We start from the raw sequence: 27977 nt of genomic DNA, 5'->3' as shown, positions 1-27977 counted from the left end.
ACAGCTCAGAGCCTGGAGCAGGCTTCAAATTCTGTCTCTCCCTCTCTTTGCCCCTTCCCAGCTCACACTCTCTCTCTCCTTCAAAAATAAACAAACATTAAAAAAAAAAAAACAAAACAAAACAAATACAAAAACTCCACTACAGCCATATTCCAGTTAATTTAAAGGAAAGGAGAGGCGCCTGCGTGGCTTAGTCAGTTAAGCATCCGACTCTTGATTTTGGCTCAGGTCATGATCACACGGTTCATGGGATTGAGCCAAGTCCTGCTTGGGATTCTCTCTTCCTCTCTCTGTCCCTACCCCACTCACACTCACTCTCTATCAAAAATAAATAAATGAACATTTAAAGAAAAGAAAGGAATAAGAGTATACCAGGATATAGAGTCCACAGCCTTAGCAGGCTAGTAACAATTGCTAATGTGCCAAGCTTTTTGTAGACATAATATCTGATCTTCAAAATAATCTTGAGAATCCATTTTACAGATGAGAAAAATGAGACTCAGAGGGTAAGTAACAAGCCAGGAAGCTAATCCATCAACCTTGACCTATTTGATTGCAAACTCCAGGTTCTTCTCATTTCCCAAAAAGGTAAGCTATTGGTAGCAGCAAATCCATCAGAATTCTCAGTTGGGGGTTACTCCATCTCCGATAAAGAAACAAATTTGCTCACATCCCAGGTTTTACAGGACAGTTATAATATTACATCAGGGACTGTCTTCATACTCAGTTTTTACAACATTGTGCCAGCCAAACAAAATCTGACAGGGGCTAGGGTGAAATCAGCTGTTTTAAACTCTTGGTTTGAGGACAGTAATTAAATAGCAATTAATAGCTAAGGAGCCAGGTTCAGAGGTGTTATGACTCACACAAGATCATTCAGCTATTAAATTGTGAACCCGGGGGGGTGCCTGGGTGGCTCAGTTGGAGAAGCTGCCAGACTTCAGCTCAGGTCACGATCTCGCAGTCTGTGGGTTCAAGCCCCATATTGGGCTGTGTGCTGACAGCTCAGAGCCTAGAGCCTGCTTCGGATTCTGTGTCTCCCTCTCTTTCTGCCCCTCCCCCACTCATGTTCTGTCTCTCTCACTCTCAAAAATAAACAAACATTAAAAAAATTGTGAACCTGGGACTGGGATCTAGACCCTCTAATTCTAAAGGCCTCCACTTTTCATCCAACCTCTGAGAATTCCCTTCTTTCCAACCCCCAACACACATATATTTCTATTCAATTTGGCTCCTGCCTTTAGACTAGGTTCTGTCTATACTGGTCTATGTACTCAGTCATTTTAACTTGAGAATTACTGGCAAATCGATTCTTTTTTTTTTTTCAACGTTTTTTATTTATTTTGGGACAGAGAGAGACAGAGCATGAACGGGGGAGGGGCAGAGAGAGGGAGACACAGAATCGGAAACAGGCTCAAGGCTCCGAGCCATCAGCCCAGAGCCCGACGCGGGGCTCGAACTCACGGACCGCGAGATCGTGACCCGGCTGAAGTCGGACGCTTAACCGACTGCGCCACCCAGGGGCCCCTGCAATCGATTCTTTAATTAGTACTCATACGAAGAGGGAGCAACTGAAAACTGCCAAGATGTTTGTCTAAAGAGATCTCCGTCTCTCTCTGCCCCTCTCCTGCTCTTGCTTTGTCTCTCTCTCTTTCTCAAAAATAAATAAATATTAAAGAGAGAGAGAGAGGGAGAGGAAGACACAGGATCCAAAGCAGGTTCCAGGCTCTGAGGGGTCAGGACAGAACCCAACATGGGGCTTGAACCCACAAACCACGAGATAATGACCTGAGCCAAAAAGTCAGAGGCTTAACTGACTGAGCCACCCAGGTACCCCGTATTTATTTTTAAAAATGTTTATTTCTTTATTTTGGGGTGGGGTGGGGGAGAGAGAAGAGGAGAGACAGAGAGAGAGAGAGAGAGACAGAGAGAGAGAGAGAGAGAGAGAGAGACAGAGAGAGAGAGAGAATCTTAAGCAGACTCCATGCACAGTGTGGGGCCAGATATGGGGCTTGACCCCACAACCTTGGGATCATGACCTGAGCCAAAATCAAGAATCAGAGGCTCAACCAACTGAGCCACCCAGGCGCCCCTAAAGATTTTATTTTAAGTAATCTCTACACCCAACATGGGGCTAGAAATTACAGTCAGAGATCAAGAGTCACATGCTCCACTGACCGAGCCAGCCAGGTGCCACACCACCTGCAATTCTTTATCCTGAGAAGCAGCCAGTCACTTGTGAGTGCATCTTTTCATTTACCACCCCCCATCCAAACTACTGCCCCATTTCTCTATTCTCATGAAGACCAAAATAATTTTTCTGCTCCCTTTTTATTATGAATTATTTAAGCACTGAAAAATTGAAATAGCATAATAAACATCTATAAACTCTCCTTTAAGATTCAAAAGTTTTTTTTTAAATGTTTATTCATTTATTTTGACAGAGAGGGTATGAGCGGGCGAGACGTGGAGACAGAGAGGGAGACAGAATCCAAATCAGGGTCCTTGCTGTCAGTACAGACCCCAAAGCAGGGCTTGAACTCATGAACTGTAAGATCACGACCTGAGCTGAAGTCAGACACTTAACTGAGCCACCCAGGCACCCCTAAGATTCAATACTTTTTAACGATGCCCTATTTGTTTTACTCTATCAGATGTACAAATGATATTTTACAAATATTATACACATTTTGTTTTATATTTTTTAAAGTTTATTTAATCTCTACACCCAAAGTGGGGCTCAAGCTCATGACCCTGAGATCAAGAGTCACATGCTCTTCTGACTGAGCCAGGCAGGCACCCCAAACTGAACATACCAAAGTTGTAAATGGCACAACTTGGCACTTCACCCTTATTACTTTAGTATGTGCCTCATAATAAGGACCTTCGTACATAACCACAATTTCAAACCTAAGAAAATTATCAAAACACCTATTATCTAGTCCATACTCAATTCTTCTTATTTCAAAATGATTGTTATAGCTAGTTGGCTTTTTTTCAACCCAAACCAGAATCCAGTCAAGGTTCACCCACTGTATTTAGTCTTCTAAATTTTATTATGGAGAATTTCAAATATGTACAAAAGTAGACAGAAGAGTAAATAAAGTGAATCTCAATGCAATCATTCAGATCCAATAATCAACTAGTAGCCATTAATCTCTGTTTCTATCTACATCCAGATCCTGAATCACTTAAGCAAATTCCTGACATCTCATCTATATGTACTTCAATATGTAGCTTCAAACAATATATATTTTTAATTACATTATCATTGGCAAAACACTCAGATCAATGGAACAGAACAGAGAACCCAGAAATGGACCCACAAACATATGGCCAACCAATCTTTGACAAAGCAGGAAAGAATATCCAATGGAATAAAGACAGTCTCTTCAGCAAGTGGTGCTGGGAAAACTGGGCAGCGACATGCAGAAAAATGAACCTGGACCACTTTCTTACACCATACACAAAAATAAACTCAAAATGGATGAAAGACCTAAATGTAAGACAGGAAGCCATGAAAATCCTCCAGGAGAAAGTAGGCAAAAACCTCTTTGATCTAGGCCACAGCAACTTCTTACTCAACACGTCACCAGAGGCAAGAGAAACAAAAGCAAAAAAAACCATCGGGACCTCATCAAAAGAAAAAGCTTCTGCACAGTGAAGGAAACAATCAGCAAAACTAAAAGGCAACAACTGACGGAATGGGAGACAATATTTGCAAATGACATATCAGATAAAGGGTTAGTATCCAAAATCTAAAGAACTTATCAAACTCAGAAAACAAACAATCCAGTGAAGAAATGGGCAAAAGACATGAATAGACACTTCTCCAAAGAAGACATCTAAATGGCCAACCGACACATGAAAAACTGCTCAACATCACTCATCATCAGGGAAATACAAATCAAAACCACAATGGGATACCATCTCACGTCTGTCAGAGTGGCTAACATTAACAACTCAGGCAACAACAGATGTTGGCGAGGATGCGGAGAAAGAGGATCTCTTTTGCATCGCTGGTGGGGATGCATACTGGTGCAGCCACTCTGGAAAACAGTATGGAGGTTCCTCAAAAAATTAAAAATAGAACTACCCTATGACCCAGCAATTGCACTACTAGGCATTTATCCAAGGGATACAGGTATGCTGTTTCAAAGGGGCACATGTACCCCAATGTTTATAGCAGCACTATCGACAATAGCCAAAGTGTGGAAAGAGTCCAAATGTCCATCGATGGATGAATGGATAAAGAAGATGTGGTGTGTGTGTGTATGTGTATGTACACACACATACACACACACATACATACAATGAAGCATTCATTACTCGGCCATCAAAAAGAATGAAATCTTGCCATTTGCAACTATGTGGACAGAACTGGAGGATATTATGCTAAGTGAAATTAGTCAGTCAGAGAAAGACAAATATCATATGGCTTCACTCATATGAGGACTTTAAGATACAAAACAGATGAACATAAGGGAAGGGAAGCAAAACTAATATAAAAACAGGGAGGGAGACAAAACATAAGAGACTCTTAAATATGGAAAACAAACAGAGGATTACTGGAGGGGTTGTGGGAGGGTGGATGAGTTAAATGGGTAAGGGACATTAAGGAATCTACTCCTGAAATCACTGTTGCATGATATACTAACTTGGATGTAAATTTTTAAAAAATTTAAAAAAAATTACATTATCGGTATTCCAACATTTGGTCACTTTTAATCTACAAAATCCCTATCCTCTCCCTCAATCCTTAAAAAAAAAATTTTTTTTTAATGTTTATTTTTGAGAGAGCGCGAGCGCATGCGCATGCGCAAGCGCAGGAGCAGAGAGAGAGGGAGACACAGAATCTGAAGCAGGTTCCAGGCTCTGAGCTGTCAGCACAGAGCCCAACGCGGGGCTCAAACTCACAAACCCCAAGATCATGACCTGAGCTGAAGTCAGATGCTCAACCGACTGAGCCACCCAGGCACCCCTCCCTCAATCCCTTTATTTACTTGCGATACTGACTTTGTGAAGACTAGGTCAGTTGTCTTAATGAATGCCTCACATTCTCATTTTTTTCTCATTAATTTATGCCTATCTCCTGTGTTTCCTGTAAAATGGAAGTTAGGTCTCGAGGCTAGAACAGATTCAGGTTCACAATATTTTTTTGGCAAGAACACATATAGGCGATGCTTTGTGTTTCATACTCATCACATTAGGAGACATGTAATGATAGGCTGCCTAAATGATCATAAATTTGGTAAGATGGTAACCAGATCCCTCCTGAAAGTCATCTACAGGGCTCCTGGGTGCCTCAGTTGGTTAAGCATCTGACTTTGGCTCAGGCTGTGGTTCCTGGGTTCAAGCCCAGCGTCAGGCTCTATGCCCTCTCTGGGACTCTCCCTCTCTCTCTGTCCCTATCCTGTTTGCACACACTCTCTCTCTCTCAAAAGTAAATAAACTTAAAAAAGGTCATCTACATATCCTAAGTCTACATTCACTTTGATTTTGTTCTGACATGTTTCTTGAATATTACATATTTTGTGTGTAAGATATAAAGCACAATGAAACGACCATTATTAAAATAGGTATTACCACTATTGTTGAATCTGTGTGCTTGCTGTTCATTCTTCTAACTCTTCAAACCTGACTTCTACTCCTTCTATTCCACAGAAACTGCTTTTATCACGTTCACCAACAACTCACTGCCATATCTAACAGACAGAAATTTCTGTTCTCTTCTTAAGCCCTCAATATTAATCACTAATCCCTTCTCTTGGAGAAGGTTCTCTCTTGGCACCACTTCCAACCTCACCCAGTCTTCTCAGTCTTCACTATATCTAGATACTGGTTTCTATCTTTACTCTCTTTCTAGGCGATTTCATTCATTCCCATGATAACTTCCAAATTTATGTCCCAAGTGCAGCCTTTTCCCTTGAGCTCCAGACCCATATATTCAACCACGTATCGAAATCTTTACTTTGATATCCAAAACTAGCTCCATATAACTTCTGCTCACCCCCCGACCAGCAACAGCATTTGCAAGTTACTCAACCCAAAACCTAAGTAAAAGCCATCCTTGATTCCTTCTCTTCTCTCCTCTTTCATCTAATCTCTTAACAAAACCTGTCCGTTTTATCTCTAAATGTATCTTGAATGTATTTACATACCTATCAATTTCTGACCCCCACACCATCCAAGTCACTACCATATCTCACCTGGCTACTAAAAAACAACCTGCCTCTTCCTCTCTTCCCCCTTACTCTCCATCCGTCACCACAATAAAACCAGAGAGACCACTGCTAGGTATTTAGAGGCTGTTTCCGGGTGTAGTCTTTACATTTCCTGTTTTCTTTCTGCCCACAATGCTCTTCCCTAGCTCTTAGAATTGCTAGGTCCTTTCCTCATTACCCTAACCCAAAGTAAGCTACTCTATTTTTGTCAGAACACCTGTTTTATTTCCTTTATTACACTATTTACAGTCTGTGTCTCTTCTCTTCCGTAGAATGTTTTAAGTTCCGCAAAGGCAGGGACCTTTGTTGTATCTCCAGCATCTATGGTTATCACAGATACACAAGAATTTGTTAATGAGTCACTGTTCAAATATTTATTCAATATTTACTGAACACCTACACTGCCCCAGACACAAGGCTTAGCTGTAAGAGTTGCATAATAAGTGTTCGCCAGTAGGTGTAAGGTTAGTGAAGAAATGTACAGCAAAGAAATCTTCCGTGACTGGAGTGAGCAGAATTCCCAAAGGCAGATTTTAGAAGAGTTTCTTCCAGAATTGACAGAAAGCCGAATAAAAAAGAGTTGTAGGGGCATCTGGGTGGTCAGCTTCTGACTCTTGATTTTGGCTCAGGTCTGATAGTGAAGCCTGGTTAGGATTCTCTCTTCTCTCTCTCTCCTCCTTTCCCCTGCTCTCTCTCTATACATAAATGAACAAACAGCACCCCTAAGCCCCACGCAAAAAAAAAAAAAAAAAAGTTGTAAAACAGCAGGACACGGGGACCTGGGTGGCTCAGTTGGTTAAAATGTCCGATTCTTGGTTTAAGCTCAGGTTATGGTCTCATGGTTTGTGGGATCCAGCACCACGTAGGGCTCTGTGCTGACAGTGCGGAGCCTGCTTGGGATTCTCTCTCTCTCTGCCCCTCCCCTGCTCGCACTGTGTCTCTCTCAAAATAAATAAATAAATAAAAACTTAAAAAAAAGGATGATATACCATGATGTTCACCTCAGTCAAAAAATGAAGTTATTAAAAAAAAAAAAGGACACACACGCTTCAGAAAAAATTTTAGACTACTAAATCCAGTGACCTTGTCAATGTTGATTCTGTTTGACTTTCTAATTTGCCACTGATAATCACCTTTGCCTTCTTGAAACTCTACCCATGATTCTGACAGCTCCACCCTATCCCAGTTCTACCTTTCCTACCAATCCTCAGATTTCATACTGTGTTCCTCTTCAATGCCCACCTCTCACTCTCAGTGTGCATCAAAGTTCTACCTTTGGTCCTTATCACAGCAGGAGCAGCTCCCGCAAGTAATCTTCCCCAGCTTCAACCTCCACTTTTTAAAAAAAAATTTTTTTCCAATGTTTACTTATTTTTGAAAGAGAGAGAGAGAGTGCACATGAATGGGGAAGGGGTAGAGAGAGAGGGAGACACAGAATCCGAAGCAGGCTCCATGCTCTGAGCTGTCAACACAGAGACCTATGCGGGGCTCAAACTGATGAACTGTGAGATCATGACCTGAGCTGAAGTCGGACGCTCAACTGACTGAGCCACCCAGGTGCCCCTTCAACCTCCACTTTTATACCAAGAACCAAATCCCTACTGTCTCAGCCTCCTGCCTGAAAGTGTATTTCCAAATGCCTACTACTGGCTATATCTCCATCTCACCCTCTCTTTAAGCCAGTTACTTCTCGTATCTTCCCTAGTTCAGTTAACGCCATTACCATTCACCTGGCTTTAGAGTCAGCCATGAACTTCCTCCTCCCCAAACTTCAACAGATAAACAGATTTTTACCTGTGCCAGAGTCTCTCCTTAACCAAACTCTATCCAGCCTCCTTTGAAACTTTTCTCAACTAGGCCTCAACCATGGCCTAATAATAGTTGAACAAAACACTCATGGTTCCTAGGATGACCCTAGCCCCCTGCCCTGAAAGTGCCCGCTTAAGAAAATCTCAAGGTTGCAAAAAGAGTTTACTGTTTGTTCCACCAACACCTGAAAACAGGGCCCCTGTCTCCCAGGCTCTGTGGGAGGGTAGGAGTCTAATGTCAGTAAGCACCAGTTAGCAAACCCAGATGGGTTTCAGATAGGCCAACCCTTCTTTCTCACATTTTGTAATTTTTCACTTCCCTGACTCTTCTAAGCCCCCTTTCTCTGCCCCCTCTATTCTCTCATCCTCCCTTCAAAATGCCCAGTTACCCCTGTACAAATCGAGGTTGAATTTAATTCATACTTTTCCCTGTTGCAATAGTATGTTAATGATTAAAATCTGTCCTTGTCACATTAACTAGTATCCAGCTTTGTTTATCTGTGAGTCGTTACCCCAAAATGGTTCCAACTGACAACTTCCAATGACACTGTTGTACTTTACAACCCACCACCTTTCACTTCTAAACTATTAAATCTTTGAGAGCAAGAATCCATGGCACAATGCACACCACGAACATGCTCTCAAATGTTCCATTCAACATCTTAAACTTCAGTTTTCCAAAGGATCCAAAGTGGTTTACAATAAATTCAACAAAATAAAAATACAAAAACAAAAATCTGGGATAGAAATATACCAATTTGTATAAAAAACAGAAGCGATGAATACAAACAAGGATGACCCAAAGAATCCATTATTAAAATTGATCTGAATTTTGACATGTCAGCTGCTTGGCAGCCAAAACAAAGCAATGAGCAAACACTTACATAATTTTCATTATCCATGATGGTGACTTTTAAAACACAAAAGTTTAAAATTTTGACTTTTCCTTTTTTGGTTGCTGGTGCTGCTGACGTCATATCTAAGAAACTACTGTCTAAGCCAAGGTCATGATTTACTCCCAATTTCTTAAAAGAGTTTTATGGCTTTGACCCTTTACATTTGTCTTTGATCCACTGAGTTAATTTTGTATATGGTGTAAGGCAGAGGGGTCCAACTTTATTCTTTTGCAAATGGACACTTGTATATAATTTAGGCATTAAATATAATACCTAGCCCATGAGGATAATAAAAATAAACCAGTGATCCACACAAGTTCTTTCTTAATGAATTTATCTTCAATTGCGATGCCTTCAAAGTTAATGATTTTTATGATTAAACCAATCTATTAAACCAAGAAACTGCCGCAGTATACAAGTTCATTTCCTGTGTCAAGTTTCTTACTTCTGTGTCCCACTAGGAGACTTCTGTCAGACTCCCCAAAGCAGACAAGGATCATGATGCTCCTGCCAAGAAAATCATACATCTGTGTCCTCACTGCTAGATGTGAAGCCACCTTCTTGAGTTCAGCCCAGAATGCTTTCCAAAGTCTCTACCCATGATGAAAAGGTTTTATCTACTAAATCCAGAGTAAAAGCCAAGATCTCCCTTTTGAAAGATCTTTGAGGGGCGCCTGGGTGGCGCAGTCGGTTAGGCATCCGACTTCAGCCAGGTCACGATCTCGCGGTCCGTGAGTTCGAGCCCTGCGTCGGGCTCTGGGCTGATGGCTCAGAGCCTGGAGCCTGCTTCCCATTCTGTGTCTCCCTCTCTCTCTGCCCCTTCCCTGTTCATGCTCTGTCTCTCTCTGTCCCCAAAATAAATAAACGTTGAAAAAAAAAATTTAAAAAAAAAAAAAAAAAGAAAGATCTTTGAAATATCCCAAAGTCAATGTTTAACCTCCATAGAAGGAAAATTCAAGATTTTTCCAAGGAAATTCATATTTAACTGGTAATAATTTAGTAATGATTTGCTTAGCTCCTAAGGCTAAACTCATACAGAACCCCCATTTTAGAGGTAGGGAGACCAAGGCATAATTTACAGAAGGACCCAGCTAATTTAATGGGTCTAATCCAGGTATTTCTAAAGCCAATGCTCTCTCCATTACATACACTTAATAGCATACTAGCCACAAGGGGACTCCCTTGTTATTTTCTGGAAGAAGTGTCAATGTTCCTTCTATCCTAACCATTGCCTGACTCAATCCCTTAAATGAGGTGTGGTCTGGTTCTTGCCAGGAATAGGGAATACAAATATTAGATAACAACACTGATATGAACAGAAGTAGAAAACTGTAGGGACTGGCAAGTGGTTAGGCAGTCATTTCAAGGCTGTCTGCCACCTCAAAGAAAAACCGAAAACAACCATTTGAGTTAATCCTCCTTGTTTTAGAAGCCCTCCACCCTATTTGTGTGTGTAGGAGGGAGTCACGGTGGCGGCAGTTGCATTGATGATATCAAGTTGAGGGAAATAGGATGAAGGGAGATAAATGTCATTTAAGTATGGTGTAAGGTTTGAAAATGTTTTCAAGAAGTTCAACATTATGTAAATGGACAGAATGTCTTTAAGAGTTTGTATTAGAAAGATATAGTAGGGCGCCTGGGTGGTTCAGTTGGTTAAGCATCTGACTTCGGCTCAAGTCATGATCTCATGGTTCATGGATTTGAGTCCCGCATGAGGCTCACTGCTGTCAGCATAGAGCCTGCTTCGGATCCTCTGTTTCCTTCTCCTTGCCCCTCCCCTGTGCTCGTGGGCACAAGCCCGCAAGTGCTCTCTCTCTCAAAAATAAATAAACAGGGGCGCCTGGGTGGCGCAGTCGGTTAAGCGTCTGACTTCAGCCAGGTCACGATCTCGCGGTCCGTGAGTTCGAGCCCCGCGTCGGGCTCTGGGCTGATGGCTCAGAGCCTGGAGCCTGTTTCTGATTCTGTGTCTCCCTCTCTCTCTGCCCCTCCCCCGTTCATGCTCTGTCTCTCTCTGTCCCAAAAAAATAAATGTTAAAAAAAAAATTAAAAAAAAAAAATAAATAAACATAAAAAAAAAAGTAAATAAATAGCTAGGCTGAGAAAAGGCAGCTGTGCTGGATGGACCACCAAAAGGCACACTGGAAACACTGTGGTACTGGTGAAAGGGGCTACAAAGCCAGACAAACTGATTTCTGGTCTTGCTACTTAATAAATGTACAACCTTGGATGTCATTTATCTGTATCTCAATTTTCCTACCCTTACCCTGTCTACTTCAGAGTTATGTTGAAGAAAATTGAGAACATACATGAAAATAATTTAGGATTAGGTTTGGTAATAGCTTTTCAAACTTCTCAAATTTCTCCCCGGCAGTTCATGACCAGGAAATATGGCCAACAAGGAAACAGTGTGAAACAGGTAGGACAGCATGAGGCTCTCAGGGTGTTATCTGCAAGCGTGTCAAAAATGCTAGTCATCAAGACAATGGGAGAGGCTCCTCTACAGGACAAGTGGGTCAGTCCAGAATGGGGCCATACTAAGGCTACTTCTATTCTGGCAGATCCTCACAGGAGTGGGCTGAGTAGTCATCACTCTAGGAAACAAAGTTGAGTCTATAAACTAGGTGGTTTGGCTAAAAGACCACATGGGGAAACTTACGTGCATACACAACTATGTATTCAAAGCTCAAGGTCTAAGTGAAGTATGGCACACTGAAGTACTGAATCAACAAGGTGTTGACAGTCCCAGACACTAGTTCTCTAATACTGATTTTCCTATAAATTTATTAGTCCTTTTGGCTCTTGAGTCTATATGTAAGTGCAATGGTCAGACCTAGGGGTGGGAAGTAAGGGGTGATGAGAAACACAGGATAGGACTAGGATAGCTACAGTCCAAACATTTTTTTCTCCAAAAGAAAACTTCCAACTATCCTTTATAGACTGTGCAGAATATGACAGCTCTCACCTTCTTAGAGAGACCCAACTGCCAATACCACTAAGTGCTACAAGGAACTAAGATGAATTAAAGTAGAGAAACCAAAGAGCTCAACTTCCATTTAAGCCAACCCCCAAATATTCACTTAATATCTCCTAAGCACTCACACTGTTCAAAATATCAAGAAAAAATTAGGGGTACCTGGCTGGCTCAGCCAATAGAGCGTGCAACTCTTGATCTTGGGGTTGTAAGTTTGAGCCCCACATTGGGTATAGAGATTACTTAAAAATAAAATCATTATATAGCACAAAAACAGACATTCAGATCAATGGAACAGAATAGAGAACCCAGAAATGGACCCACAAACATATGCCCAACCAATCTTTGACAAAGCAGGAAAGAATATCCAATGGAATAAAGACAGTCTCTTCAGCAAGTGGTGCTGGGAAAACGGGACAGCAACATGCAGAAAAATGAACCTGGACCATTTTTTTACACCATACACAAAAATAAACTCAAAATGGATGAAAGACCTAAATGTAAGACAGGAAGCCATGAAAATCCTCCAGGAGAAAGCAGGCAAAAACCTCTTTGATCTAGGCTACAGCAATTTCTTACTCAACACGTCACCAGAGGCAAGGGAAACAAAAGCAAAAATGAACTATTGGGACCTCATCAAAAAAACAGCTTCTGCACAGTGAAGGAAACAATCAGTAAAACTAAAAGGCAACTGATGGAATGGGAGAAGATATTTGCAAACGACATATCAGATGAAGGGTTAGTATCCAAAATCTATAAAGAACTTATCAAACTCAAAAAACAAACAATCCAGTGAAGAAATGGGCAAAAGACATGAATAGACACTTCTCCAAAGAAGACATCTAGATGGCCAACCGACACATGAAAAACTGCTCAACACCACTCATCATCAGGGAAATACAAATCGAAACCACAATGAGATACACCTCATGCCTGTCAGAATGGCTAACATTAACAACTCAGGCAACAACAGATGTTGGCGAGGATGCAGAGAAAGAGGATCTCTTTTGCACTGCTGGTGAGAATGCCAACTGGTGCAGCCACTCTGGAAAACAGTATGGAGGTTCCTCAAAAAAACTAAAAATAGTACTACCCTACCCAGCAATTGCACTAATACAGGTATGCTGTTTCTTTTTTTTTTTTTTTAATTTTTTTTTCAACGTTTATTTATTTTTGGGACAGAGAGAGACAGAGCATGAACGGGGGAGGGGCAGAGAGAGAGGGAGACACAGAATCTGAAACAGGCTCCAGGCTCTGAGCCATCAGCCCAGAGCCCGACGCGGGGCTCGAACTCACGGAGTGCGAGATCGTGACCTGGCTGAAGTCGGACGCTTAACCAACTGCGCCACCCAGGCGCCCCCAGGTATGCTGTTTCAAAGGGGCACATGCACCCCAATGTTCATAGCAGCACTATCAACAATAGCCAAAGTATGGAAAGAGTCCAAATGTCCATTGATGGATGAATGAATGGATAAAGAAGATGTGGTGTATATATATACAATGGAGCATTACTCAGCAATCAAAAAGAATGAAATCTTGCTATTTGCAACTATGTGGATGAACTAGAGGGTATTATGCTAAGTGAAATTAGTCAAAGAAAGACAAATATATGACTTCACTCATATGAGGACTTTAAGATACAAAACAGATGAACATAAGGGAAGGGAAGCAAAACTAATATAAAAAACAGGGAGGGGGACAAAACATGAGACTCTTAAATATGAAAAACAAACAGAGGATTATTGGAGGGGTTTTGGAAGGGGGGGATGGGCTAAATGGGTAAGGGGCATTAAGAAATCTACTCCTGGGGGCGCCTGGGTGGCTCAGTCGATTGAGCATCTGACTTTGGCTCAGGTCATGATCTCGTGGTCTGTGAGTTCAAGCCCCGCGTGGGGCTCTGTGCTGACAGCTCAGAGCCTGGAGCCTGCTTCGGATATTGTGTCTCCCTCTCTCTCTGCCCCTCCCCCACTCATGCTCTGTCTCTCTCTGTCAAAAAAAAAATTAAAAAAAAAAAAAAAATCTACTCCTGAAATCTTGTTGCACTATATGCTAACTGACTTGGATGTAAATTTAAAAAAAAAAAAAAAAATTTAAATAAAATGGTAAAAATAAAATCATTATATATAATTATATAATTTACATATATTTATAATACTTAATATATTATATATTTATAACTGTAACTTATATGTAAATTTATTGTGTATTTATATAAATATATTATACATTTCTATAAATATATCTACATATACACATATTGTATACATATATTATACATATATATGTACATATATAAAATCCAAATAATCTCTAAACTGACTCAAATAGAAAAGTAATTTATTATTCATTTAAAAAAATGTGTGTGCCAGGCACTGTGTAAAGGAGTCTGCCTTTAGGAAGCTTTACAACTTACTTTACAGCTGTCATAGCACTAAGAATATAAAAAGACAATGAATCTAAGCATTCAATGAGTTCAGAAGGTGGGAGTGAGAACTGTCTGTCCTGAGCGTAAGCTCTACAGTGGTCTTTGAAGGCTAGATGTTAATATTTTGGAGCCGGGGGGCAAGAAACAGGGAGAGAGAATTTTAACCATGTTCAGTGTGGAGCCCGATGGAGGGCTTGATCTCAGGACCTTGAGATCATGACCTGAGCCAAAACCAAGAGTCGAATGTTTGTTAAACTAACAGAGCCACCCAGGTGCCCCTAGATGTTATTATTTCTAAAGGTAATAAGGGTAGGGAGGGAAAGCAGTTCACCAGGAGCAAAGACTACAAGATTAGAAGGCCCAAGATTTATTTGAGGAACAAGAAGTTTGATTAGAGAGGTATAAAAACAAAGGTCCACAGCAAAATGTCTCTGAGTTATAACAGTGAACTTCTGACTAGTTGGCCTCTATTCTGCAGCACTATGCTGCTCCAGCCTTAGTCACTGAACAAGGAGGGTTCTGCAAGTCTGTAGGTTGGATTACACAAATCTCTCTGATTAGCTCTTTGTTTTAACTTTTAGTAATCTGAGAAAGGGCTTTTCCAAGAGCCCTTCTGACAAATTAAAAGCAGAGATTTCTCTAACCTATATATAATAATCCAAAAAGGAGGAGCCAATTTTGGAAGGCAATCTTCGAGGCCCCATATAATATAAAGGGCCCAGGACAATACAGCAGAGTGCCAGATTGAGAGGCCACACAAAGGGAATCCTCTGCCAATGTTGCCCCTCAAATCCTATCAACGCCTTCCAATGTGAGGTAGTGGGAAAGAAGGCCAATTTGGGAGACAGGTGATTTCTTCTCAGCTCCTCCTCTAAAAAGGCCTCACTTCCCCATAAGGGCAATTCCTAGGAAGTTATGGTCAAAGAGGACAGCTATATTCTCCTGCTTTCCGTAACAGGTGGTTTTTCCTTTTCCTTTCTCCTGACACTGTAGCTCCTTTCTCTTAATCTTTATTCTTCCACCTTCACTCCCTCCAGAGCTAGGCTGTAGGAACCAATGAGCCAGAGTTTTAAAAAAAGGGCCTATTCTCTACCATTTACTTCACCCCCAAATAAGCAACTCCAATCACATCTCATTAGACAATTACTGCCTCTTTGGAAGATGGTGATAATTTCCAAATCTACATCTACAGTCCACACCTAATACCCAAGAGGTACCTTCCAACCATAACCCATAAGCATCTTTTTAAAAAGCATGTTTTAAAAAAAAATTTAGGGGTGCCTGGGTGGCTCAGTCAGTTGAGCGTCCAACTCTTGATTTCAGCTCAGGTCATGATCTTGCAGTTCATGGGTTTGAGCCCCACACTGGGCTCTGTGCTGATAGTGTGGAGCCTGCTTGCCATTCTCTCTCCCTCTCTCTCTGCCCCTCGCCCACTGGCACATATGCACGCTCTCTCAAAATAAATATATTAAAAAGAATTTAAGTTATCACTTTTCCCATAAATCTGCTCCTTATACATTTCTCTTAATTCACAATCCCCAATCCCTTATTTCAAATTCTGAATTCAACAGAGCTCTGAAAATAAGGTTTTTAGTAAATATAGCTTCATCGCTTCTCGGCCTTTTGGCTAAGATCAAGTGTAGTAAATATAGCTTCAAAACACATTTACTAAAACTTGAACAAAACACGAGATGACAGCCCTTCTTTATCTCACTTAATGGTTTGCTACAAAATATTAACAATAATTGACTATATATATAGAACTCTATCCCACACCCTGCTGGATGTGCTATCCAACTTATATGCACTATAATACCTTTTAAAATCTAAATAATTAGAATTCTGAAATATCTGGCTTAAATGGTTTCTTCAAGACATGCATTCTCAATGGGGTAAATACTGCACCCAGAAGGGTGAAACTGGTTCATGGGGAGTGGGAAGGACCTAGATATTACAATGGTATGTGGTGCTCCAAAGTGCAACATTATCAATAAAGTCTTATTTCTTAGTATTTAATTTCTCTCATTGGATTTTCTTGAGTATTACATGAACAGTATTGACACTAATTTCATGAAAGGCAGACAATAAGTATGCAAGATCTGTACTACAAATCTATGGTGAACAGATGGCTATGACGGGGGCACTTTCTCTGGACTAACCACTGGGTCCTGAAGTCACACGAGAGGTGGCTTATGCATGACTGTCATGCCTGTGGATGTTATTTAATATGTTTGATACTCAGTGCTTTTGCGTGTGACAAAGGTTTTGGTAATTAAAGTTTATATTTTGTTATTTAATTCCACAGACTAAAATCTGTCATGATTCATTATGCCAAGTATTGAAAAGAGAAATGTCAACGATAGCTAAAGGAGTGTCGAAAAGCTAGTTAAGCTGTAAGTTTTTCCTATCAAGCAGTTTAAAAGTTCACCAAAAATAGGGAGCCTGGGTGGCTCAGTCGGTCGAGCATCCAACTCATGGTTTTGGCTCAGGTCATGATCCCAGGGTGGTGGGATCGAGACCCTCCTCAGTCTCTGTGCTGAGCATGGAGCCTGCTTAAGAGTTTCTCTCTCCCTCTGTCCCTCCCTCTGCTCGTGCTCTCTCTCTCTCTCTCTCTCTCTCTCTCTCTCTCTAATAAATTAGGTAATAATAACAATAAAGTTTGACAAAAAATAATTTTAAGAAAGTGATTTTTTTTTTAATGTTTTTATTCACTTTTGAGAGACAGAGAGATACAGAGTGCTAACAGGGGAGGGGCAGAGACAGGAAGACACAGAATCTGAAGCAGGTTCCAGGTTCTGAGCTGTCAGCAGAGAGCCTGACACGGGGCTCGAACCCACAAACTGCAAGATCATGACCTGAGCCGGAATCGGACGCTTAACCGACTGAGTCACCCAGGTGCCCCGTGATTTTTTTCTATTATTGGAAAACAAGAAGCTTTCATGGGAAAAGGAACAGCTTTGAATGATCTTTAAATTTGATTATATTGGGGGCACCTGGATGGCTCAGTTGGTTAAGTTAAGCGTCTGACTTTGGCTCAGGTCATGATCTTGCTGGCTCAGGTCATGATCTTGCTGGCTCAGGTCAAGCCCTACATGGGGCTCTGTACTGACAGCTCAGAGCCTGGAGCTTGGTTCAGATTCTGTGTCTCCCTCGCTCTCTGCCCCTCCCCTGCTCACGCTGTCTCATGCGCGCCCGCGCACTCTCTCTCTCTCAAAAATAAACATTAAAAAATTTTTTGATTACATTTGTTAGGTATTCATAAATGTTAATTTGCATGTGTAATTTGATACTTTACAATTCGTATAGGTAAATAAAGTATATTAAAAGTTACTCAACAAATACCAGCTATAAAACTTAGTTAAACGCCAACAGCTTTTTAACTTTTAACCCCCAATTTTTTTTAATGTTTATTTATTTTTGAGAGAGAGACAAAGTGTGAGTGGGGGGAGCAGCAGAGAGAGAGGGAGACACAGAATCTGAAGCAGGCTCCAGGCTCTGAGCTGTCAGCACAGAGCCCGACGCAGGGCTCGAACTCATGAACTGCGAGATCATGACCTGAGCCAAAGTCGGACGTTTAACCGATTGAGCCACTCAGGAGCCCCTTTTAACTCCAAATTTTAACCTTACTTTGAATAAAAGCCAACTGTATGCTTACTCTTTATGCATAAAGAAAGCACAGATATATTTACTGTATGTAAAAAGATAGAAATTTCATTGGAGGGATGCATCAGGGGAGGAAAAAGTCTAAAAGGGTTCCTTAGGAGGGTGATAATGAAAAAAAAAAGGCTAAGAAAAACACATACAGGGATTAGGGGTCTGTACCAACATCTTCCCAGTTTTTCAAACCAGAAACTTGGGAGTTACTCTTGATAACCCCTTTTCCCTTATCCCCACATCCAATCACTAAGAATGGCCAGTTTTATTTCTTTAATTATTTCTTGGATTCTTTTTCTCCATCCCTACTGCCAATTGCCCTAATTCCAGTCTTCGTGATTTCTTGGGTAGACTTTTTAAGAGCCTCATTAACCTCTTCTTTCTCGATATACTTCAAACTTCCTGAAACAGTTTGCCTCTCCTCTTGCATTAGCCTGCTCCAATTTGCTTGCATACCATCAAAACTCATTTTGTAAAAGCAACTGTCAGGTGCATGATGCTAAATTCAACCAACCTTTTTAAGTACTTATTTTGCTGGTGCTCTTAGCAGCACTCAACCCTGACAACCATTTCCTTCTTGAAATACTTTTTCCTTGGTTTTTGAAACAGTAATCACTGATTTCTTCTTCCAATTCTGGCTGCTGATCCTCTTCTTCTTGCATGTGAAGGCTGATGCACCTTGATGTTCTCTTTTCAGTACACCTCCCGTGATTACATCAGTGATTCCATGGTTTTAGTTACCATATACAGATAAATAGATGATCAAACACCTAACTCCATCCCCAGACCCCTCTTGAGCTCCAGAATTGTATATCCAATCGCTTTTGAGACATCCTCCTCTGGAGATCACAGAGATACCTCAAAATATTGAAATTTAAACTCATCTCAGTTAACAGCATCACTATCCACTCTGCTGTTTAAGGCAAGAGGCCAGGGAGTCCTGCAATTTTTAATTCCCCCACAGGCCCCATCAGCCTCCAGGTGATAACCAAGTCCTGCTAATTCAAATTCCTAACTCTCTTATTCCCTACCATTACCACCTCAATCATCATCATCTTCTCTTGCTAGGACTATTGCACTACTTAAGAACTACATTTTTTTTTTTTAAGTTTATTTATTTCCTTTCACAGAGAGTGAGTGGGGGAGGGGCAGAGAGTGAGGGAGAGAATCCCAAGCAGGCTCTGCACTGCCAGCGCATAGCCTGAAGTGGGGCTTGAACCCATGAACAGTGAGATCATGACCTGAGGCAAAATCAAGAGTCGGATGCTTAACTGACAGAACCACCCAGGCGCCCCAAGAGCCAACTTTTAAAGAACCTCCTAGGGGCGCCTGGGTGGCTTGGTCAGTTAAGCGTCTGACTTCAGCTCAGGTCATGATCTCACAGTTCGTGAGCTCGAGCCCCACGTCGAGCTCTGTGCTGACAGCTCGGAGCCTGGAGCCTGCTTCGGATTCTGTGTATCCCTCTCTCTCTGCCCCTCTTCTGCTCTCTCTCTCAAAAATAAATAAACTTTAAAAAAAAATTTTAAAGAACCTCCTAGTTGGAATCTTACTGCAGTCTGATTCATCCTCCTAGAGCTGTCCAAGTTATAGAAATAAGTAAATTTGATATCACAGATTAAAACCCTTCAATGGCATTTCACTATCATCAAGATAAAGTCCAAATATCATTCCCCCCATGCTTCCAATCCATTTAGTCTATGAATCTTTTGTTTCTGAAATAATCATTCTCTCCCTCCCACTGACAACTCTCATCGATAGGTCAGATCTCACTGAGCTTAAAGGCCTTCGCTGATTCCCCTGGGCTGGGCTGGACCCCCTTACTATATGTGCCCACAGCATTCTGGACTGCCTCATCCAAATATTTACCATTTTATACTGCTCTCCAAAGTATGGGATGCAAGTTTAAGTAGGAGATAGGAAGAAATACATACATGTATATATGCTAACACATGTATTAGTAAGGTTTACCTTTATCATGGATGTACATACACATATAAGCCTATTAATACTGGCAATGTGGCAATGTTTATCTGTCGGTCAGATGGCCAAATTTTCCTGAAGGAAGACTAAAAGTTATACCAAAAAGGTGAGGATACTAGTTCATTCACATTTAAGATAGTGCCTCATACTGTAGTTTGTGAGCCTAGTTAAGTGGATTTGCAAACTATCTAGTTTTAACTAAATATTTGCAAAATGGATAAATGGTATGGAGTACCATCAAGAAACTTAATGGAAGATAATGTTAATAATGTTATCACAAGAGGAACAAAAAACAGCAGAGCTGACGTCCCTGGAAGAAAGATCTCCCAAGTATCAGAATTCCACCTGCCACATCACAATAAAACAAAACAAAGTATTATGGCCAGCTAGTCAGATCTAAGCCAGCCAAAATTTTTAAATTATCTAGAAGACTAGTTAAAATATGGACTTACAATCTCTTGTGCATCTTACTCCAAATGTATATTGTGCTTAAAAAGAGTCCCTACTGAATATGTAATGCAATCACGATCAGTAAGACTTTAAAAATGTGTCTTCATCCTTTTAAAATGTTTTTTGTTGGTTTTTTTTAGGGGCACCTGGGTGGCTCAGTCAGTTGAGCATCCTACTCTTGATTTCGGCTCGGGTCATGGCCTCATGGTTCATGAGTTTGAGCCCTGTGATCAGGCAGCGTGTTGCCGATGCAGAGCCTGCTTGGGATTTTCTCTCCTCCTTCTCTCTCTGCACCGGCAAGCATGCTCTCTCTCTCTCTCTCTCTCAAAATAAACTTAAAAAAAAAAAAAAAAAAAACCAAAGAAACAATAATAAAACTTTTTTTTAAACACATGGAATTTGGTAAAATACATAAACTAAGAAATATTTTATAAAATACATGGAATATTATTTTCTAATATTTTACAAGTAAAACCGGATGCTCTTGGGCTATATTTGGCCTCAAATATCCTATGTTTGGTTAGCTTAAGCTTTCTAGATTTTAAGAGTTAACTTGTAGCATTTATCAATGTTTAATCCAGAAATATCATGAAAATCTGGATTTCTAACTTCAAGAGGAGACAGATGATGAAAGGAATGGGAAATTATGCAATACAGCAATACTAGACCTACAGTCCTCCAGGGCAACAACTGGCTAGAGCTGCACAGACTGCATGGAGCTCCATAGTCCTCACATGCTAGTCTCCATGTAGCTGATTACCCATTAGAATTTAAATTCTGACATTTCACAAGATAGACTTTTGTCTCTTTTGTTTACCACTGTATTTCCAGGGCCTGGAGCAGAACAGTCCCTGGCACATACTAGGTATTCAATAAACATCTGCTGAAATTGATGAATAACTGTTGAATAACTGCCTGGCCCCTAAAAGTATGTTCCTGACAAGTTTTCATGTTACTGCCTTCCCCTCAAAGACAAACTGATTAATCTATATTTAGCATAGGGCCTGAAATATAGTAAGCCCTTTATTTATTCAGTGACTAAAAGAAATTACTGAGTACTATGTGCTAATAAACACCATGCTAAAATGGTTTAAATTCATTAGCTTATTTAATCCCCCTAACAATCCTATGACATAGATATTATTATCCCCATTTTAGACATGAGAACTCTAAGACTGGAAATTAAGTGACTGGTTGAAGAACAAATTATATTACAGATTAACTGTAACACAGGAAAACAATATGAAATGGGCTACATGAAAGGCAAGAAGAAAGTGCTACAGAAATCAGAAATTCACTTCCAGTTTGGAAGGCAAAAAGCATTTGAGAGTTCATGAAGTAGCATTTAATTAATTAATCAATTTATTTATTTATAATGTTTATTTATTTTTGAGAGAGAGAGAGAGGGAGGGAGGGAGGGAGGGAGGGAGGGAGGGAGAGAGGGAGGCAGGCAGACAGACAGACAGAGCAGGAGCTGGGGAGGGGCAGAGAGAGGGAGACACAGAATCCAAAGCAGGATCTAGGCTCTGAGCTGTCAGCACAGAGCCGGGGGCAGGGCTTGAACTCATCATGGACTTGAGTTTATGACCTGAACCCATGTCATGTCAGACACTTAACCAACTGAGCCACCCAAGTGCCCCTAGGAGGTAGCATTTAAATTAGACCTTGAAGGGTGCCTGGGTGGCTCAGTCAGTTGAACGTCTGACTCTTGATTTCAGTTCAGGTCATGATCTCGATTTTGTGGGTTCAAGCCACATGCTGGGCTCTCTGCTGACAGCACAGAGCCTCCTTGGGATTCCTTCCCTCTCCCTCTCTCAAAAATAAATAAAATAAATAAACATTTAAAAATAAAATAAAAATAAAATGAAAATAAACTAGTCCTTGAAAATCAGGCAAGATTTCCATAGGAAAAGATTGGTGGGGAAAGAATTACTTGTGTTACCTTCTCTGCCAGTAATGCTAAATTACAAAGGAGGTAGTCTAACTGGAATGCAGGATATGTGGATACATCTTTAAATAGAGTAAGATTGGGGCGCCTGGGTGGCGCAGTCGGTTAAGCGTCCGACTTCAGCCAGGTCACGATCTCGCGGTCCGTGAGTTTGAGCCCCGCATCAGGCTCTGGGCTGATGGCTCAGAGCCTGGAGCCTGTTTCCGATTCTGTGTCTCCCTCTCTCTCTGCCCCTCCCCCGTTCATGCTCTGTCTCTCTCTATCCCAAAAATAAATAAACGTTGAAAAAAAAAAATTAAAAATAAATAAATAAATAAATAAATAGAGTAAGATTAGTAAAATCAATAGGAAGGCCTTGAATACCATATCGTATGGGTTATGATTTTATCCCGTAGATAATAGCAAGTCCATGAAGGTTCCTAAGCTAAGGAGTAGAGTGACCAGATCAAATGGGTGTTTTAGCGACGCTGCTGCAGAAGAATTACAGCAGTGGTACAGGAGGCTACGGAAAAGTTCTGGAGGGCTTCTAAATTAATATCTTTACAATTTACACTATTTGCTTACATCTAATATTTCACAAATCTTCATTAATTTTAATAAATACTGTTATCCATATTTTCACTTTGATGAGCCTGAGACTCAGTAAGGTTAAAGAGCACAGAATATTCTTTGTGGGTCTATGCTGTGAGAAAAACCTACACAAAGCAATTTAGAGGAGACCTCAGTAACACAATCACATGGTCTTCAACTGCCAATATGGAAATGGAAGAAAAGAGTGAGGAACCAAAGATGGGTAGATGCCCTAGTGTCTGGGCCAGTGGTCCTACCATTACCATTAACAAAAATGCAGGAAAAGCAGGTCAGGAAAGGGGAGTGAGCTTGATGCTTGTGGGACACTTAGGTGGTGACTGATGGTTCAGTGCCATCTCTGCAAGTAGCTGTTACAAATGGTGGGGTGGGTGCACAAGGTTGGAGAGAAACTAAAAGAAGTATGGGCTAAGTTACTTCCTGACCTGGAAGTGTTATCAGAAAGGTTTTGTTACTTGCAGCCAAAAACAAACAAGAATTGGCCTTCAGTATCCTAGTTAAACCAAGAGATAAGACAGTTCCAAAGTTGCCTAATTCAGTAGCTTAAAAACATCAGATTCTTCCCATCTTCTCTATTCTCACTCTTCAAGCTGCCTGCTCTTATTTATAAATTCTGCCTCATCACCCCAGCATTACTAATGGCAATTTCAGAGTCAGAAAAGGGCTCTTTCCTTTTTAGAGGCAGAACATAGCCCTTAATTGCCATATGTTGGTTAGAACCATACAACTTAAGTGGTTCTACTTATTAGCTCTGACCTTGCACAAGTTACTGAACTTCTCTGTGCTTGTTTCATCAACTAGAACATGATAATCTGAGACGGAAAGGAGTTAATATTATAGTACTTAGTGCCTAGCACATAGCAAGTTCTATTTAAGTGCTGGCTATTATTATAGCTTTTCCATCTCTCTCTTTTTTTTTTTTTTTTTTTTTTTTTTGAGGCTCTCACACTTTGGTGATACTTGAGTTAAAATATATGCTGGCAAAAAATAAAATAAAACCTGGCAAATTTTTTTTTTTCATTTTTTGAGAGAGAACGAGAGCATGTGAGTTGAGGAGAGGGGCAGAGGGAGAGAGAGAATCCAAAGCAGTCTCCACTCTCAGCGTGGAGCCCCTTGTAGAGCTCAATCCCAGGACCCTGGGATCATGACCTGGGCCAAAACAGAGTCAGATGCTCAATGGACTGAGCCACCCATGAGCCCCCTGGCAAATCTCTTTTATTTTATTTAAAAAAATTGGGGGTGGGCGCCTGGGTGGCTCAGTCAGTTAAGCGTCTGACTTCAGCTCAGGTCATGATCTCACCGTCCATGAGTTCAAGCCCCGTGCTGGGCTCTGTGCTGACAGCTCAGAGCTTAGAGCCTGCTTCAGATTCTGTGTCTCCTACTTTCTCTGCCCCTTCCCCACTCACACTCTTTCTCTCTCTCAAAAATAAAATAAAAACAGGGGTGCCTGGATAGTTCAGTCAGTTGTGTCAGACTTCAGCTCAGGTCATGATCTTGTGGTTCGTGAGTTTGAGCCCTGTTTTGGGCCCTGGGCTGACAGCTCACAACCTAGAGCCTGCATTGGATTCTGTGTCTTCCTCTCTCTCTGCTACTCCCCTGCTCACGCTCTGTCTCACTCTATCTCTTAAAAATAAATAAACATTAAAAGAAAGAAAGGGGTGCCTGGGTGGCTCAGTTGGTTAAGCATCCAACTTCGGCTCAGGTCATGATCTCACAGTTTGTGAGTTCGAGCCCTGCATTGGGCTCTATGCTCTCAGCCCAGAGCCTGGAGCCTGCTTTGGGTTCTGTGTCTCCCTCTCTCTCTGCCCCTTCCCCACTCATGCTTTGTCTCTCTTCCTCTCTCAAAAATAAACAAACATTAAAATTTTTAAAAAGGAAAGAAAAGAAAAACATAAAAACATTAAAACATTAAAAAAAATAAAAATGTTTAATGTTTATTTTTGAGAGCGAAAGAGAGCGTGTGTGCAATCACAGGAGGGGCAGAGAGAGTGAGGGAGACACAGAATCCAAAGCAGGCTCCAGGCTCTGAGCTATCAGCACAGGGCCCCATGCAGTGCTTGAATTCAAGAACCATGAAGTCATGATCTGAGCTAAAGTCAGACGTTTAATGGACTGAGCCACCCAGGCACCCCACTAACAAATCTCTTTTAAATAAAGAAAGCTTTTCCAGAAATCCCTCAGGCTTCCCTTCCTATCTAATTAGCCAGAGCTGTATCACATACCCAAGCCTAAATCAATCACTGCCTAGGGAGACAGAATTACAATGATTGGTTTATAGTTTATATTAATCAAGACCTATCCCTGGGGCTGGGGAGGGGCTGCCAGATTCCTGGTTAGCAAAATGGCAGGAATGGTTGATAAAACAACCAGTGTCTGCCAAGACTTAGTCTTAAAAGATTGTGGTCTCTGCTAGAGAGGGTCAGAATAAGTAACTTCCAGAGCTGCAAGCATCACCCCCACAGGACTCCTAATGGCAGTGAAAGTCACTACAAAAGTCTGTTAAAGCTAATAAAGTTTGGCACAGGACAAACAGTATAGGATACAGGCCAGGGCCTGAGTGGAGCACGTCTGACAGGCAGTGAAACACAGCAGGTTCTAGATTCATGGAGGTGTGGTGCAGGCTGTGTTAGTGTTCCAAGCACACAAAGGGCCTAGACCACCAGCCTTGGACAAGTCACCTAATCTTCTCAGAGCCTCAGTTTACTCACTTATAAATGGGGATAACCCAAACCACCTTGGATCCCATGTTAGGATTATTTAAATTTTTTTTTTCAACGTTTATTTATTTTTGGGACAGAGAGAGACAGAGCATGAACAGGGGAGGGGCAGAGAGAGAGGGAGACACAGAATCTGAAACAGGCTCCAGGCTCTGAGCGGTCAGCACAGAGCCCGATGCGGGGCTCGAACTCACGGACCACGAGATCGTGACCTGGCTGAAGTCGGACGCCCAACCGACTGCGCCACGCAGGCGCCCCCCATGTTAGGATTAAATGTATCCTTACACTAGTTTCACTCACATCATGTGTATAAAGACCAGCCAAAAACACACACACACCAATAGCTGGACATGCGCAAAGGCCAAGTGGGATAGGAGAGAGGTATCTGAAATGGAGTTGGAAAGAAAAAAGGAGGCCACCTGACTCTATACTAAAAAGCCCCTTCAGGACCTTGGTCAGGCTTTGTTGCTCCACATAAGAACTTTCATTTCAGGGGCGCCTGGGTGGCTCAGATGGTTGAGCGTCCGACTTCGGCTCAGGTCATGATCTCATGGTTTGGGAGTTCGAACCTTGCGTCGGGTTCTGTGCTGACAGCTCAAAACCTGGAGCCTGCTTCGGATTCTGTGTCTCCCTCTCTCTGCCTCCGCCCCACTCGTATTCTGTCTCTCTCTCAAAAATAAACAAAACATTAAAAAAAAGAAAAAAGAAAAAAATAACTTTCATTTCAAAGTCTACCAGAAAAGGACTAATTTTAGTTCACACCTTAACTCTTCTAAGAGGTTTATGTACAGCAAAATGAGTAAGAATCTCATGTCTGGCTTTGCTGCTTACTAGCTGTGTTATCTTCTCTAAGGTAGTTTCCCAATCTGTAAACTTATTTCACTGCGCTTAATAAACTAAACACTAGCTCCTTCCCTTTGAAGGAAGTGTTTCTAAAATTGAAGGCCGACAGAAATCTATAACATAAACGTCCCCCAAATGTTTCACTTCATAAAGCTTCAGTTAGACAAACCTATCAGGCTTGACACTGGATTCTGAAAACCAGAGTGCTTAAGGAAAAGGAATGCTACTGCAGGTAGAAAAGAATCTGTTCTGATGCCTGCAGAGCCCTTACTAGGCTGTTTTCTAAACACTTGTTATCTTATTTAGTCTTCAAACATCTTGGTAACACTCTCTCCCCTCCTTCTAGAGATGAGGAAAGGAAGGATCAGAAGGGAAGAGAAATAACATTTACTGTGAACTGTGCTACATGCTTCCTATGCACACTGCTGCATTTGATATTTAAGTGACTTCTCTTAATATCTGATATTTAACTGATGAGAGCTAGAAAGTGGCAGGCAGGATTATAATCCCAGATCTGATTCTAAAGTCACTGCCTTGCAAAAATAAAAAAAAAAGTCATTGCCTTGCTCAAGGGAGTAATTTGTTTCTTCAGGATCTGGGATCTTACAAAACTAAATCCCAGAACCTCATTTAGCACTCCCTTCCACACACAACTGCTGGAGTTAGCAATCTACTTTGTAGTTTTTCAGTTTCTTCAGACTAAAGATTTCAAAGTGGGCACACCAGCACACAAAGACACCTTTACAACTTTGCCCAGGGTTAAAAGCTTTCTTCCCCCTTTTCCAGCCCAACCACTAGGGGGCCAAGCCATAAAGAACTGCAGCTATAACCTAGGGGTCTGGATCACCGGGGTATAGCCACTAACTGTATGACCTTGGGTAAGTTACTTTACCTCTCTCTAAGCTTCAGTTTCCTTACCTGTAAAACAGGGGTAACAGTAGTAACTGGCTCACTAGCTTGTGCATATTAAGTAAAACGTAACATGTAAAGCAGTCAGAACAATACCCGCGCGTAGGAAGAGTTTAGCAAAATCAATCGAGTTTAACGCTTAAGAGGAAGTATCTCTTCACTGATGGTTCTGTCGCTAAGTCCAAAGACTTCGCCATCGTATTATCCCTGAGCACAGGCCTTGCCCGCCAGAGTCCCTTCAGAGAGAGCAACAGGTCGCTCCTTTTCTCCTAACCAGTGCCAGACCCACAAACCTGAAGTCCCGATCTACCACACATGGCCCCGAGGTCTCGGTCTGTGATTTTCTACTACCAGGCTGTCACTGAGTCCAACCGAACCACCCCATTTCCGCCCGCGGCTCGGGAAGTTCTGCCGGCCTGCAGCGGCCCAGGCTGCTTTCGGCATGGCTGCCCCTCGTTACGGGCCTGGAGCTAGCTCGCCCGGCGTTCCCTCACCAGAGGACTCTACTCGCGACGTAGGCAGGATTTCCCTCGAGTTCAGAGCAGCCCCGAATCTAGTCAAGAT

General features: G+C 41.5%; 1 protein-coding gene and 1 pseudogene across 1 annotated transcript in view; one reads left to right on the top strand and one right to left on the bottom strand.

The window, feature by feature from the left end:
* Positions 1–27977, bottom strand: part of KPNA6 (karyopherin subunit alpha 6) — a 67953-nt gene that overhangs the window by 39460 nt on the left and 516 nt on the right. The gene's annotated exons all lie outside the window — the stretch shown is intronic.
* On the top strand, positions 15932–16043 carry LOC121027943 (uncharacterized; annotated as a pseudogene).

The sequence above is a fragment of the Herpailurus yagouaroundi genome, unplaced genomic scaffold (genome assembly GCF_014898765.1).
Source record: "Herpailurus yagouaroundi ecotype Mexico unplaced genomic scaffold, PumYag 77, whole genome shotgun sequence".
NCBI lineage: Eukaryota > Metazoa > Chordata > Mammalia > Carnivora > Felidae > Herpailurus > Herpailurus yagouaroundi.
The sequence above is the reverse complement of the archived record's forward strand: the minus strand, read 5'-3'. Positions and strand labels throughout refer to the sequence as shown.